The sequence below is a fragment of the Triticum urartu genome, chromosome 6, assembly GCF_003073215.2.
Source record: "Triticum urartu cultivar G1812 chromosome 6, Tu2.1, whole genome shotgun sequence".
Lineage (NCBI taxonomy): Eukaryota > Viridiplantae > Streptophyta > Magnoliopsida > Poales > Poaceae > Triticum > Triticum urartu.
Genome location: NC_053027.1, coordinates 149,206,339 through 149,220,300, shown reverse-complemented (window position 1 = coordinate 149,220,300; position 13,962 = coordinate 149,206,339).

Here is a 13,962-nt window from a genome sequence, read left to right as displayed (position 1 = left end):
TGGAATCTTCAATGATTTCGGACCGCGGCAGGAGAACTCCTTCGAGGAGGAGCCAGCCTTCTGAGCCGGCAGCCCCCGTCCAACCAGAGGTGCCGGATAATCGGCTGGAGGTGCTTGAAGGCGCCTCCATCGACGAGGAGCACCGTACTATTATGTGTGCGGTGATCCGGAAGGTTCAGTCCGCCAAGAGCGGGCTGAATGAAGCTTGCGCTAGCCTCCTAACAGGCTTCGAGGTAAGTAAAAGTATGTAAAAATATTACCGCATAGACAGTAGCCCCTGATGCTCTGTTTGGCGTTCGGAAAGAAAAGCCGAAAAGAGGATCTATTAAATTTCGCAGGAGTCTAACAATAAAAAGTCAATATGCGTATGCAGGCTTCGCTGCTAGCCACTGCCGCACTGACTGCGGAGGTGGGTACCCTGAAGCAGGGGCTCGAGCGGTCCGAGCAAGAGCTCGGCCATGCCAAGCGGCAGCTCAAGGAGAAAGAAGGTAAGAAATACCTTATAAAAAGGTGTCTATAGAGAGGCTTGATTGCAAAAAATAACAGGATTGTACTGCTTATTGTAGGGGCCACGACTGAGGTGGCGACCCTCAAGGAGGCGCTGTCCGAGGCCGAAAAGAAAACGGCCGCGGAGCGCACTGCGCGAGAGAAACTTGGGACTCAGATCGGTGAGGTGCAGCAAGAGCTTCAGGCTCTCATGAAAAAACATGAGAGTTTAGAGCTTGAGTCCAAGACCCAAGCGTCCGAGCTCGCGACGGCCCTTGAGACTGCCAAGTCTGCCAAGGCCGAAGCCCAAAAGGCCCTCCGAGAGTTGGAGGATATGAAGAAGATAGCAGCGGGTAAGGCATTCTTTATGCAAAGCAGAAATATAAAAGTAAACTACTTGTTACTTACCCGAATCTGGAGTTCTCCAGGGGCATTCGCCGATCTTCCCCGCAGCGTATCCGATGCCGCCGCATTCTACCGAGCTGAAGAGGGCAGCTCGACGGATAAGGTGTTCTGGTATCAGTATGCTGAGGCCGGACACCCTATGCCCTTGAGCGACCAGCTGAAATAGCTGGTCGAACTCCACAAGTCGGCCGAACAGGCCATGAAGGGTTTCATAGTTCGGCTGTGCCCCAGAGAGGCCCTGTCTGGGAGCTACTTCGGGCTGGTGCGGCGGCTGGTGGAGGCTTGTCCAAGGCTCGAGGTCATCAGGCGCTCCGTCTGCATCGAAGGTGCCCGTAGGGCCCTTGCCCGTGTAAAGGTGCACTGGGGTAAGCTAGACGGTGAGAAGCTTGTGAAGGACGGGCCGCTGCCGGGGAAGGACCATCGCAAGCCCGAGAACTACTACAAGGATGTTCTTGCGAGTGCCTGCCTTGTGGAAGATGAATGTACTAAGGATGTAATTTTTGAATAAACTCGCTCGTTTTTATCCCGTGTGCTAAAAACTTGTTCATAGGCTCTTTAAGTAATGCTTGTTGAATTTAAAATATTGTTTTATGTGCGGCCGTTTATCAAAAAAATGAGAGATGGCCAGTCGTCGGCTTCTACCCCCATGCCACTAGTGCTGGGGTGTTCGGGGATAAACCTGAGCGCTCTTTTTCCCATAGTTGGGTCCTTCGAGGGAGGCGCTCAGCACAGCGAACCAGGCAATCAGACTATAATGCTTGAACACTCTCACTTAGCCATAGAACGTTATAATTTTAAATTTCGGCGAAGCCCCTAGTTCGGAAGACCGAGTTCGGGGCTCTATCCACACCTTGGCTGGGGTTATCCAGCTCCTCGCTCGAAGCGGCATAAGCCTTTAGGGACTCGAAAAACCTCTCGAACAGCGACCGGTCTCTCGCCTCATCATGACAGTCAGTTTTAGCTTTCTCCACTGAGGTGCTTGACCCAGCTCAACCAGGGCACAATTGCAGTGGTTCTCCTAGTGCTACCTTAGCCGATATAGCGGAACGTAAGGCACCAAAACATAGGATCCGGGAAAACACAACTATTGACCCAAATCATGATTCGGAGCCGATGCATATAGTGCTATAAGTTCGGGGTGCCACACATGTGAAAGTGTACGGACTTCTCACGCCATATTGAAGGGTACTGCAGCCCCTGGCGTACTTGCCATACCATAGTGTACGGGAGTAACATGTCATTGATGAACATATATATGAAAAAAGTAATGCAAAAAATAGACAAAAAGCTAAGCATTTTTTATGGAGGGGCTGTTTATCAAAGCCGAACGATACAAATAGTGCGGTAAGCAAAAGATATTTGGACTATTCAGTATGTCCTGACCAGGGAAAGGCCGCGGAATTTTATTTAAAACAGGTATACCGCTCGTAACAGAGACCACCTGGGGATTCCATAATGCGTCATGGCTTGTCTGCCTCCCTGGATCTTGCATCGTTTGTGCGGCAGTCGAATTGCCGAACAGGTCGTCCGAAGTATGGAGTCCTAAAAGTAAGAAAAGAAAAAGAATCCGGCAGCCCCTGGTACGTTTTAAGCCGTATTTTGGGCGTGCCGTTATTGTGCCCCTTCCCCTGTGCCCATGGTATTTCAAGGGCGTAGTTATATATGCGAGGTACTGATTTCGCTAGGCCGCGAAAGCTGGGGTTGGGGCTGCATTGCTACGCTTTCTCAGAGGGTGCCATGCGGTCCTGCTGTAGGTTACTCCGGGCGCGCTTGGTAGTGTCTGGCTTTTTAATGGCCGGACTGGGGAATTGTCTAAGGAGGCTACTTTGTACCTCTACTGCGAGAGCCGCCGTATGCTCCTCCATACGGAGGGAGCGTTCGGTGTTTCCGTTGAGCGTGATTACTCCTCGAGGGCCTGGCATCTTGAGTTTGAGATATGCGTAGTGCGGCACTGCATTGAATTTTGCGAATGCAGTTCATCCGAGCAGGGCGTGATAGCCACTGCGAAATGGGACTATATCGAAGATTAACTCTTTGCTTCGGAAATTATCCGGGGATCCGAAGACCACGTCAAGTGTTACTGAGCCTGTATAGTTGGCTTCTACACCCGGTATGACGCCTTTAAAGGTCATTCTTGTGGGTTTGATCCTTGAGGGATCTATGCCCATTTTCCGCACTGTGTCCTGATAAAGCAGGTTCAGGCTACTGCCGCCGTCCATGAGGACTCTTGTGAGGTGAAATCCATCGATGATTGGGTCGAGAACCAATGCGGCGAAGCCGCCATGATGGATGCTAGTGGGATGGTCCCTTCGATCAAAGGTGATCAGGCAGGAGGACCATGGGTTGAACTTTGGGGCAACTGGCTCCATCGCATATACGTCCCGCAGCGCACGCTTCTGCTCCCGCTTGGAAATGTGGGTTGCGTATATCATGTTCACCGTCCGCACTTGTCGGGGAAAACCCTTCTGTCCACTGTTGTTCGGCGGCTTGGGCTCCTCGTCGTCGCTGTGCAGCCCCTTGTCTCTGTTTTTGGCTCTTAACTTGCCTGCCTGCTTGAACACCCAACAATCCCTGTTAGTGTGGTTGGCCGGCTTTTCGGGGGTGCCATGTATCTGGCACAAGCGATCGAGTATTCGGTCCAAACTGGACGGGCCCTGAGTATTCTTTTTGAATGGCTTTTTCCGCTGACCGGATTTATAGCCTCTGAATCCGGCATTGACTGCCGTGTCTTCATTGCTGTCGCTGTTAACGTGGCGTTTTTGTTTGTTCCGACGTGTCCTGCCACTTTTGTCCTTGGTATCCGAATTACCAGGGTTCTTTGATAAGTTGTAACTGCGAGCTAGCCAGCTGTCCTCTCCCGCGCAAAAGCGAGTCATGAGTGTCGTGAGGGCTGCCATGGATTTCGGCTTTTCCTGTCCCAGGTGCCGGGCAAGCCACTCGTCGCGGATGTTATGCTTGAAGGCTGCTAGGGCCTCTGCGTCCGGACAGTCGACTATCTGGTTTTTCTTTGTTAGGAACCGTGTCCAGAATTGTCTGGCTGATTCTTCTGGCTGCTGAATTATGTGGCTTAAGTCGTCGGCATCCGGCGGCCGCACGTAAGTGCCCTGGAAGTTATCGAGGAATGCGGCTTCCAGGTCCTTCCAAGAACCGATTGAGTCTTCTGGCAAGCTGTTAAGCCAATGCCAGGCCGGTCCTTTAAGTTTGAGCGGGAGGTACTTGATGGCGTGTAGATCATCGCCGCGTGCCATGTGGATATGAAGGAGATAGTCCTCAATCCATACCGCCGGGTCTGTGGTGCCATCGTATGATTCGATCTTTACGGTTTTGAAGCCCTCTAGGATTTTATGATCCATTACTTCATTCGTGAAGCACAGCGGGTGTGCGGCGCCTCTGTACTAGGCTATATCACGACGCAGCTCGGAAGAGCTATGTCTGTTGTGTTCGGCCCGGCCGGATTTGTTGTATCCAGAGTGAAGAATATTGTCACCTGCCGTAGGGCGCCTGCGCGATCCGTAGATCGATCTTGTCTGTCTTGCCTTATCCTCCAATATGTTTCGCAGGTCGGGCGCATTTTCCCGTGCCTTAGTTGTGCGGCGTCGGGGCATGGCTTCGGTGGAGGGCTGAAAGGCCTCTCTGTCACGGCCATGGGGTGGCCGGTCTGCCATGTCATGTGCTGGCGATGTAGGTGCTTCCTCCTCTGATCGGGGTAGCGGCCTGCGCTTCGGGTAACTCTTGGAGGGGCGCTCGAGTTCATACTCTTCGGCCGCAAGGACTTCAGTCCATCTGTCAGCTAGCAAATCTTGGACAGCTCTAAGTTGTTGCTGCTCTTTCTTGAGGCTGCTTGCCGTGGCTAAAAGCCTGCATTTAAAACGCTCTTGTTCGGCGGGGTCTGATGGTATGACGAATTCGTCGTCATCGAGGCTTGCCTCGTCTTCGGAGGGAGGCGTATCATCCTCGACCTCTTGGTCTACCGCTCTCTCATGAGGGCTGGCTTCTCCATCTTCCTATGCTGAATCTTGCTGGGGTGGGTGTTCTTCGGCGCTATCCGGAGTAGTATTATCTCCCGTGCCGGAATCACCGTTTTTGCTTTGGCGGGATTTAGAGCGGCGCCGCTGACGCCGGCGCTTTGGCTGTTTCTTGGGGCCGTCATCCCCCATTGTTCCATCCCCATCTCCGTCTTTTGGAGAATCCACCATGTATATGGTGTATGACGAGGTGGCTTTCCAGCACCCTACAAGTGCTGGTTCATGTTCGTCTCCTATATCGTGGTCCATGCCGTCGATGTCTTCGGAGACGAAGTCAAGTATGTCGGTTAAATCATCGACAGTGGCTACAAAGTGGGTGGTGGGTGGGTTTTGAATTTCCTCACCGTCCGTATCCCATCCTTGCTGACCGTAGTCCGGCCAGGGCTCTCCTGATAAAGAGGGAGACTTAAGAGAATTCAGGATGTCGCCAAAAGGCGAATGCTGAAAGATGTCCGCTGCGGTGAACTCCATTACCGGCGCCCAATCCGATTCGATTGGCAGGGCGCGGGGGGCTCGGAGTTCGGAGAGGAATCCGGCTCCTCGGAGTCACGGGCCACGCGGAGTGCGGGCCTGGGGTTCGGCTCGATCGCCTCTAAGATCGCAGCCCCTGAGGCAGCGTCCAACCGCTGATCCTCGATCGGCGCAGTAGGTTCCGAATCAATGGTCGAAACCGATGCGTGTGCGCCCTCCAAGGCGTTGTTCGGCGGCAGAGCTATATCCTGCCCATCGAGACAGTGAGGCACGCTTGGCTGTGGCTCGAATCCGTCGAAGATCAAGTCTCCGCGGATGTCAGCCGTGTAGTTCAGGCTTCCAAACCTGACCTGATGGCCAGGGCGTAGCTTTCGATCTGCTCAAGGTGGCCAAGCGAATTGGCCTGCAGTGCGAAGCCGCCAAAGACGAAGATCTGTCCCGGGAGAAAAGTCTCACCCTGGACGGCATCGTTGTTGAAGATCGAAGGAGCCATCGGGCCTACAGGCGACGACACAGAGGAACTCTCAATGAAAGCACCAATGTCGGTGTCAAAACCGGTGGATCTCGGGTAGGGGGTCCCGAACTGTGCGTCTAGGCCAAATGGTAATAGGAGACAGGGGACACTTCGTTTTACCCAGGTTCGGGCCCTCTCGATGGAGGTAAAACCCTACTCCTGCTTGATTAATATTGATGATATGGGTAGTACAAGAGTAGATCTACCACGAGATCAAGGAGGCTAAACCCTAGAAGCTAGCCTATGGTATCATTGTTGTGTATGGAGTTGATTCTGTCCTACGGACTACAACCCACCGGTTTATATAGACACCGGATAGGGTTAGGGTTACACAGAGTCGGTTACAATGGTAGGATATCTTGAATATCGCATCGCCAAGCTTGCCTTCCACGCCAAGGAAAGTCCCATCCGGACACGGGACGAAGTCTTCAATCGTGTATCTTCATAGTCCTGGAGTCCGGCTGAAGGTATAGTCCGGCTATCCGAACACCCCCTAATCCAGGACTCCCTCAAAGACCCCAAGATCGAGGCTAGCCAGCCGCCGACCGTGACCAGGGGGGAGGCCTTGGCACGCCTGCAATGCTCCGAGCAAGACCGCGAAGAAAGCATGATGAAGGCGCAAGCTCGGGGCGCCTTGATGATGGACCAACTCCCATGGCTGACCCCACACCATGGGCAACGCCCAGCCTGTAGCGCTGGAGCTTGGCAGGTGCGGCGGGACGAGAGGGAGCTGCTTCTCTGGAGATTCCATGGCCTTAGCAGAAGGGGTCCTGACGGGACAATCGTCAGGAAAGGAAGGCGGCACATAGAAGATCACCAAGATAAGGTACTTACTCGTCGACAGCGATGTACTTTCGTCGCTTCAATGGCCCGAAGATACAGCTGCCGCTCGGAGATCCCTTCCTCTTGCGGAGCTCCTCGAAGTCCACACAAAGGAGACCGAAGCGCTGGACGTGATGGCCGGTGCGCGGCGGAACCAAAGAAGACCCAAGAGGGACGGCCTCAGGGGAGCCCGGCTGAGCCAAACAGCCCAGCTCCTTCCCGCCGCGACCTCCCGAGGCTCCTGTAGCCTAAGCCTCGGGAGCCGCATGCCGCATCTCCTCGGCAACCGACGCCTCAGGAGGGGGGTCGCAGGCTCCCGAGGACGACGCCCCTAGATCACCACACGACATGTGATCCTCAGCACCCGAGCTGCCGGCCCCCGTCGCAGCTCGCTCCCCTGCATCGTCACCTGGAGCGAGCTTGGCACCAGCGGCGAAGAAGGGGACCATGATGACGGGGTTCTCGCGAGGCCCCACCAAGCCGACTGGGCGCAGCCCCCACTCATCAAAGGAAGGCATGTTCGCGGCAAAGGTGGCTTTGTTCTCGCAGCGGTACAACATGCAACTGTTCCTGGGCATCTTGTCTGGCAGAGGGATACCTGATAGGACCATGAGCACTGTCTGCCGCGCAGCGAGAGCAAGCCTGTCGGTGTCAAAACCAGTGGATCTCGGGTAGGGGGTCCCGAACTGTGCGTCTAAGGCGGATGGTAACAGGAGGCAGGGGACACAATGTTTTACCCTGGTTCGGGCCCTCTTGATGGAAGTAAAACCCTACGTCCTGCTTGATTATTCTTGATAATATGAGTAGTACAAGAGTTGATCTACCACGAGATCAGAGAGGCTAAACCCTAGAAGCTAGCCTATGGTATGATTGTATGTTGTCCTACGGACTAAAACCCTCCGGTTTAAATAGACACCGGAGGGGGGTAGGGTTACACAAGGTTGGTTACAAAGGAGGAGATATACATATCCGTACTGCCTAGCTTGCCTTCCACGCCAAGTAGAGTCCCATCCGGACACAGGACGAAGTCTTGAATCTGGTATCTTCATAGTCCAACAGTCCGGCCAAAGGATATAGCGGCTGTCCGGAGACCCCCTAATCCAGGACTCCCTTAGTAGCCCCTGAACCAGGCTTCAATGACGATGAGTCCGGCACGCAGTGTTGTCTTTGGCATTACAAGGCGGGTTCCTCCCCCGAATACACCACGGAAGAATTTGAATACAAGGATAGTGTCCGACCCTGCAAAATAAGTTCCACATACCATCGTAGAAAGAATAATATTACAACAAATCTAATCTGCTAACACGTTTTGGCAGCATGACATCACGCCACGGCCGGGTAATTATTTGAACCTTTTTCCTTAACCAGCCCCGCACATAACGTGAGGCGGTTTCTTGACACGTCTTGTCAAAGCAGAGATCGTGTTCCCCTTATTACGGGATTCTCATCAATAAGGACGTGGGTAACCCAACCGCGCCATCAATTACAGCACTTGGTGGATAAGCGAGTTTTACCAGGCTAGTGGAGGTGCATATTTTAGTCCGCCCTTATGAAGGGATAAGATCTCACCATTTTCTACCCATGCCTTCTTCCTCCATGCTCATCCATTCTCGCGCACTCGAGCTCCAGCGCCCAAGTCCGCATCTTCCTCCTCAACTCTCTCCAAAGCATGTCCGGAGTGGGAGGCAAGTGGATGGCCTCCTCCATCATGGAGGGGCACATCAAAAAGTTACGTGGAGCCAGAAACTTTGCCGCGGATATCGCGCACCGGCTGCCAGCCGCGGGGCAGGTCATCCCTACCCCACAATCTCACCAGAGGGTGGTCTTCCTCCCCCACTTCATCCGCGGACTGGGGTTTCCCCTCCATCCATTTGTTCGCGGCCTCATGTTCTATTATGGGCTGGACTTTCATGATCTGGCCCCGAACTTCATCCTCAACATCTCGGCGTTTATCGTCATGTGCGAGACTTTCCTCCGCATCCGGCCTCACTTCGGCCTGTGCCTGAAGACCTTCGATATCAAGCCGAAGGTGGTGGGCGGCCAACAAGCGGAGTGTGGAGGAGCCATGGTGGGCAAGATGCCCAACATTACATGGCTCGAGGGCTCCTTCGTGGAGACCATAAAGGGGTGGCAATCGGGGTGGTTCTACATCACCGAGCCGCGTGACACCAACTGGGTGGCGGCCCCCGAGTTTCGATCCGGATTCCCCACGCGGCATACTTCCTGGAAGGAGAAGGGCATGTCCTGGGGTTCATCGGTGAAACTGGACGGACTCCAGAAATGTATCCGAAACATGACAAGCACGAAACTCAAGCTTGTCAACATAGTCCAGGTCATGCTCTTCCGCCGGATCCTCCCGTGTCAACAATGGGATTTCAACTTATGGGAGTTCGACCAGGCCCAACACCAGACTCTAAGTGAGCTCTTCGACACGATTCATAAAGACATCAGGAGGGTGCTGTTCAAGGGCGCCGAGGTCCCTCCCTCTCTTACCGAGGACCGCGGGCTAAGCGCGAAGTGCCCTGCGAATCCAGTATGTTCTGTACATCTGGTAGGATATTTATTTCCCATAGCTTAACTATGTGCGGGGTCTGAGCTCCTATGCCCTTGACAGGACTGGGTGGAGGCATCGGAGCAGATTTGTCGGATTTCGGGTTCCGGGAGACCCTTGAGGTTCGAACACTGGGGTGCGTGCCAAGATCCCTCCCCTACCGATCTACGTCCAATCTCCTCGCGTGATCTAAGCTGAAAACAACGAACAACACAAGGGACATGATATTTATACTGGTTTGGGCCACTGTTGTGGTGAAATACCCTACTCCAGTGTGTGGCATGGTGGATTGTCTCAGGGGCTGATGATGAACAGTACAAAGGGAGAACAGCCTCGCGAGAGGTGTTCTTGAGCTGGTGCGATGAACTGATAGGATGAGTTCAGTCGCCTCTCTCTCTCGATCAGTGGATCGATCGATCTCTCTCCTCCCCCTCCTACTCTCTGGTGGCTAGCTCTATTTATAGAGGCCCTGGGTGTAACACCCTCGATGCGACTATAGCTCCCACGTGTCGAGGCACGACTTAGAGACATAATCGCATTGAAGGCATATGTCGCAAGTTAGGCAATCTTCACAACATCCCATGTAATATAAATAATAAAGGGGAGATAACATAGTTGGCTTACACTCGCCACGTCAATCAAGTACATAAATAACATTACATCAACCAAACACTCATGGCCCGACTACGGCGCCAAAATAAAAGAGAACCCAACATGCGACACGGTCCCAATCACCCCCAACTGGGCACCACTACTGATCATCGGGAAAGGAAACATAGTAACGTTGAGAGTCTTCGTCGAACTCCCACTTGAGCTCATACGCGTCTCCTGGAGCGGAATCATCAGGCCCTGCATCTGGTGTAATAGTAAACTGTGAGCCACAGGGACTCAGCAATCTCGCACCCTCGCAATCAAGACTATTTAAGCTTATAGGTAAGGCAAGGTAAAATATGAGTGGAGCTACAGCAAGCGACTAGCAAATATGGTGGCTAGCTTATTCACAAAAGAGAGCGAGAAGAGGAGGCAAAGCGCAAGCGAGAAACTAGAGAGCAACCTGCGCAAACATTACTCCAACACCGTGTTCACTTCCTTGACTCCGCCGAGAAGAGGCCATCACGGTAACACACTCAGTAGATTCATTTTAATTAAGTTAAGGTTCAAGTTATCTACAACCGGACATTAACAAATTCCCATCTGCCCATAACCGCGGGCACGGCTTTTGAAAGTTCAATCTGCAGGGGAGTCCCAACTTAGCCCATGACAAGCTCTCACGGTCAACGAAGGAATAGACCTCCTCCCAAGACGTTCCGATCAGACTCGGTATCTCGGTAATTCAAGACACTTCGACAGGTTAAAACAAGACCAGCAACACCGCCCGAATGTGCCGACAAATCCCGATAGGAGCTGCACATATCTCGTTCTCAGGGCACACTCAGATGAGCCAGACGTCGGGTAGGCCAGCCCAGAGTTGCCCCTGGTAGCCCCGGACATCGCTCGGTTGGGACCAACACTTAGAGGAGCACTGCCCGGGGGGGTTAAAATAAGATGACCCTTGAGTCTCAGAACCCAAGGGAAAGAAAAGGCTAGGTGGCGAATGGTAAGACCAATGTTGGGCATTGCTGGAAAAGCTTTAATCAAGGCGAACTATCAAGGGGTTCCCATTATAACCCAACGCGTAAGGAACGCAAAATCCGGGAACATAACACCGATATGACGGAAACTAGGGCGGCAAGAGTGGAACAAAACACTAGGCGAGAGGCCGAGCCTTCCACCCTTTACCAAGTATATAGATGCATTAAGATAACATAGCAATATAATGATATCCCAACAAGTAAATAAATGTTCCAACAAGGAATGGCCTCCAATCTTCACCTGCAACTAGCAACGCTATAAGAGGGGCTGAGCAAAGCGGTAACATAGCCAATCAAGTTTTCTAGGACATGGTGGGTTAGAGGTTTGACATGGCAATTGGGAGGCTTGAAAGAAAGTGGTAGGCATTGTAGCAATGGCATAGCAAAAGAGCGAGCAAACTAGCATAGCAAAGATAGTTGTGATTTGGAGGGTATGATCATCTTGCCTGCATAGTTGTCAGAGTTGACTGGATCCTCAAAAGCAAACTCAATGGGCTCATTGTTAGCGAACTCGTCTCCCAGCTCTACCCAAACAAGACAAACAAGCAACAAGGATACAATCAACCACGTGCAAACTCAAACAACACGATGCAAAGATGATATGCTATGCGGGATGCAAAATGCAAGATATGACAGAAAATGCATGAACCTGGCCTCAACTTGGAAATCCAAGTGTGCCACTGGAAAGATTAGATGAAATCGCTTGAAAACGATATAAAGAACGCCGGAATCGGAGTTACGGTTTGGAAACGGCAAGCGATTCAAAAATGACACCGGTCTGTGATTTACAGCAAGTAGGCATCTAAATGCAACGAAATGAACATGCTACAGCACCCAAACACGACAACAAAACACATGGCAGGGATGCACACAAGATTCTTAACAAAAGTCTAGCACTGATCTACGGCCAATTCGTCCATTAACAGGTTCAAACAAGCATGGCAAAAATGCAAATGGCAAACAGATCTCAGACTTAGTGAAATTAACTCTTGTCTAGAATTTCAGATCAGGTAGCCCTCTTTGGAGCAACAAAACTACATGCTACAGGACCTGACCATGGCAAAGTAAAGCATGGCATGGAGCTACTCAGAGAGCTTAACAAAAGTCCCTTAGTGACCTTGAGCCAAAAGGGATAAGAAAATACCATTGCAAGCACGTGAACATAGCAAAAACATAATCAGTTTTCAGACTTAGTGAAAAACTGACACATGCTGAAATATAACTCAAGTAGGCATGTTTACGAGCTCGATGCACTCACTACGGTGCAAGTCATGGCAAGAAAAGCGTACACCCATAAAGAAGGTACAAAATTCAAGCTAGACATGGAATAACAATAGCATAGCATGCATGGATTAACTACACATCACCGGCAAAATTGCAAACAAGTTGACAATCTGCCCAGATTCACAAAGTAGCAAAAGTAGAGCTCGATTGACTCAAGCTAGGGTGCTCCATAATTGCAAACAAAGACATGGATGGATAGAGCACTACAATGTTAACAAAACTCCCTTACTGATCATCCTCAAAAGAGGCACGGATCACTAGGAAACAACATGAACATATGGCAACATGAGATAAACAGCACCATGACTTAGTGAAATCACTAAGTCCCTGAAAACAGAATTAGCAAGTGCACCACTTTGCAAGCTTGCACAAGTCACCAAACACATCACAAAAATACATGGGTTGCACCTCTGGAAAGATGACAAAACCCTTAACAAAACACATGTAGAGCATCAGGGCATAGCATGCACACAATAATCACGGCAAAAAAGACAAAAGTGCTAAACGGAGTAGCAGATCTGACAATTAACTCAAGTAGCCCTCTTCTAACAGCATTTCGGGCACAAAGATGAACCCAAATGAAAATGATGCAATGGAATTAAATGATGTACTCTCTGAGATGAACATTTTGATATGCTATATGCATGAATCGGAGCTACCGATGCAAAGTTACGTGGTCTCAAATAGAGGCACTTGGATCTGTGATTTAGGACTTGGAAGAAATTATACCCCGCGGGAACCGGGACGAGGAGGACCCGGGACGAGGAGATCCGGGCGAGGCGAGGCCGTTTGGTTGGCGGGCTGGGTGGATTTGATCCCCCCTGGCCGGATCTGAGCCAGGGCGGCGGCCGGGTCCGGCGAGGTCGCCGGAGGCGCACGGGAGCCGAGGCGGTGTCGGGGTGGCGGCGACCAGGGCGGCGGGGATCGTTGGAGTCCGGTGAGGCGCGGTCAGAGGAGGCGGCGACTGGCTTGGGCGGCGCGGCAACGCTGCATGGCGGCGGCGGAGCACGCCGGGCGGCGCGGTGAAGGCGATCTCCGGCGGGCGGTGACGCATCGGCGAGCGGGAGAGCGAGGCGCTCGGGCGACCGCGACGACTGGCGGATCTGGGCCCGCGCGGGCCTGCCTCGGGCCCCGCGGGCCGGCGGCGGCGGGAGGAGGAGAGAGAGGGCGGAGAGCTGACGTGGCAGGCGGTTATTCGTCGGAGGCGGCGGTCGGACATGTCCGGGCTGCGGGGGGAGAAGTGTCCGGTGCGCGAGGTAGGGGAAGGCTAGGGTTAGACCGCGAATTTCGGAGGGTTGCACATATATATAGGTAGAGGGAGCTAGGAGAGTCCAAATGAGGTGCGGTTTTCGGCCACGCGATCGTGATCGAACGCTCTAGATGATGGAGAGGTTAGGTGGGTTTTGGGCCAAATTGGAGGGGTGTTGGGCTGCAACACACACAAGGCCTTTTCGGTCCCTCGGTTAACCGTTGGAGTATCAAACGAAGTCCAAATGGTACGAAACTTGACAGGCAGTCTACCGGTAGTAAACCAAGGCCGCTTGGCAAGTCTCGGTCCAATCCGGAAATGTTTAATCCCCACACATGAAAGAAAGGTAGAAATGACCACCGGAGGAGAACGAAGCGCCGGATTGCAAAACGGACAACGTGAAAAATGCTCGAATGCATGAGACGAACACGTATGCAGATGCAATGCACATGATGACATGATATGAGATGCATGACACGCAAGCAATGACAAGGCAACAACCGCGAATAACTGCACGACACCTG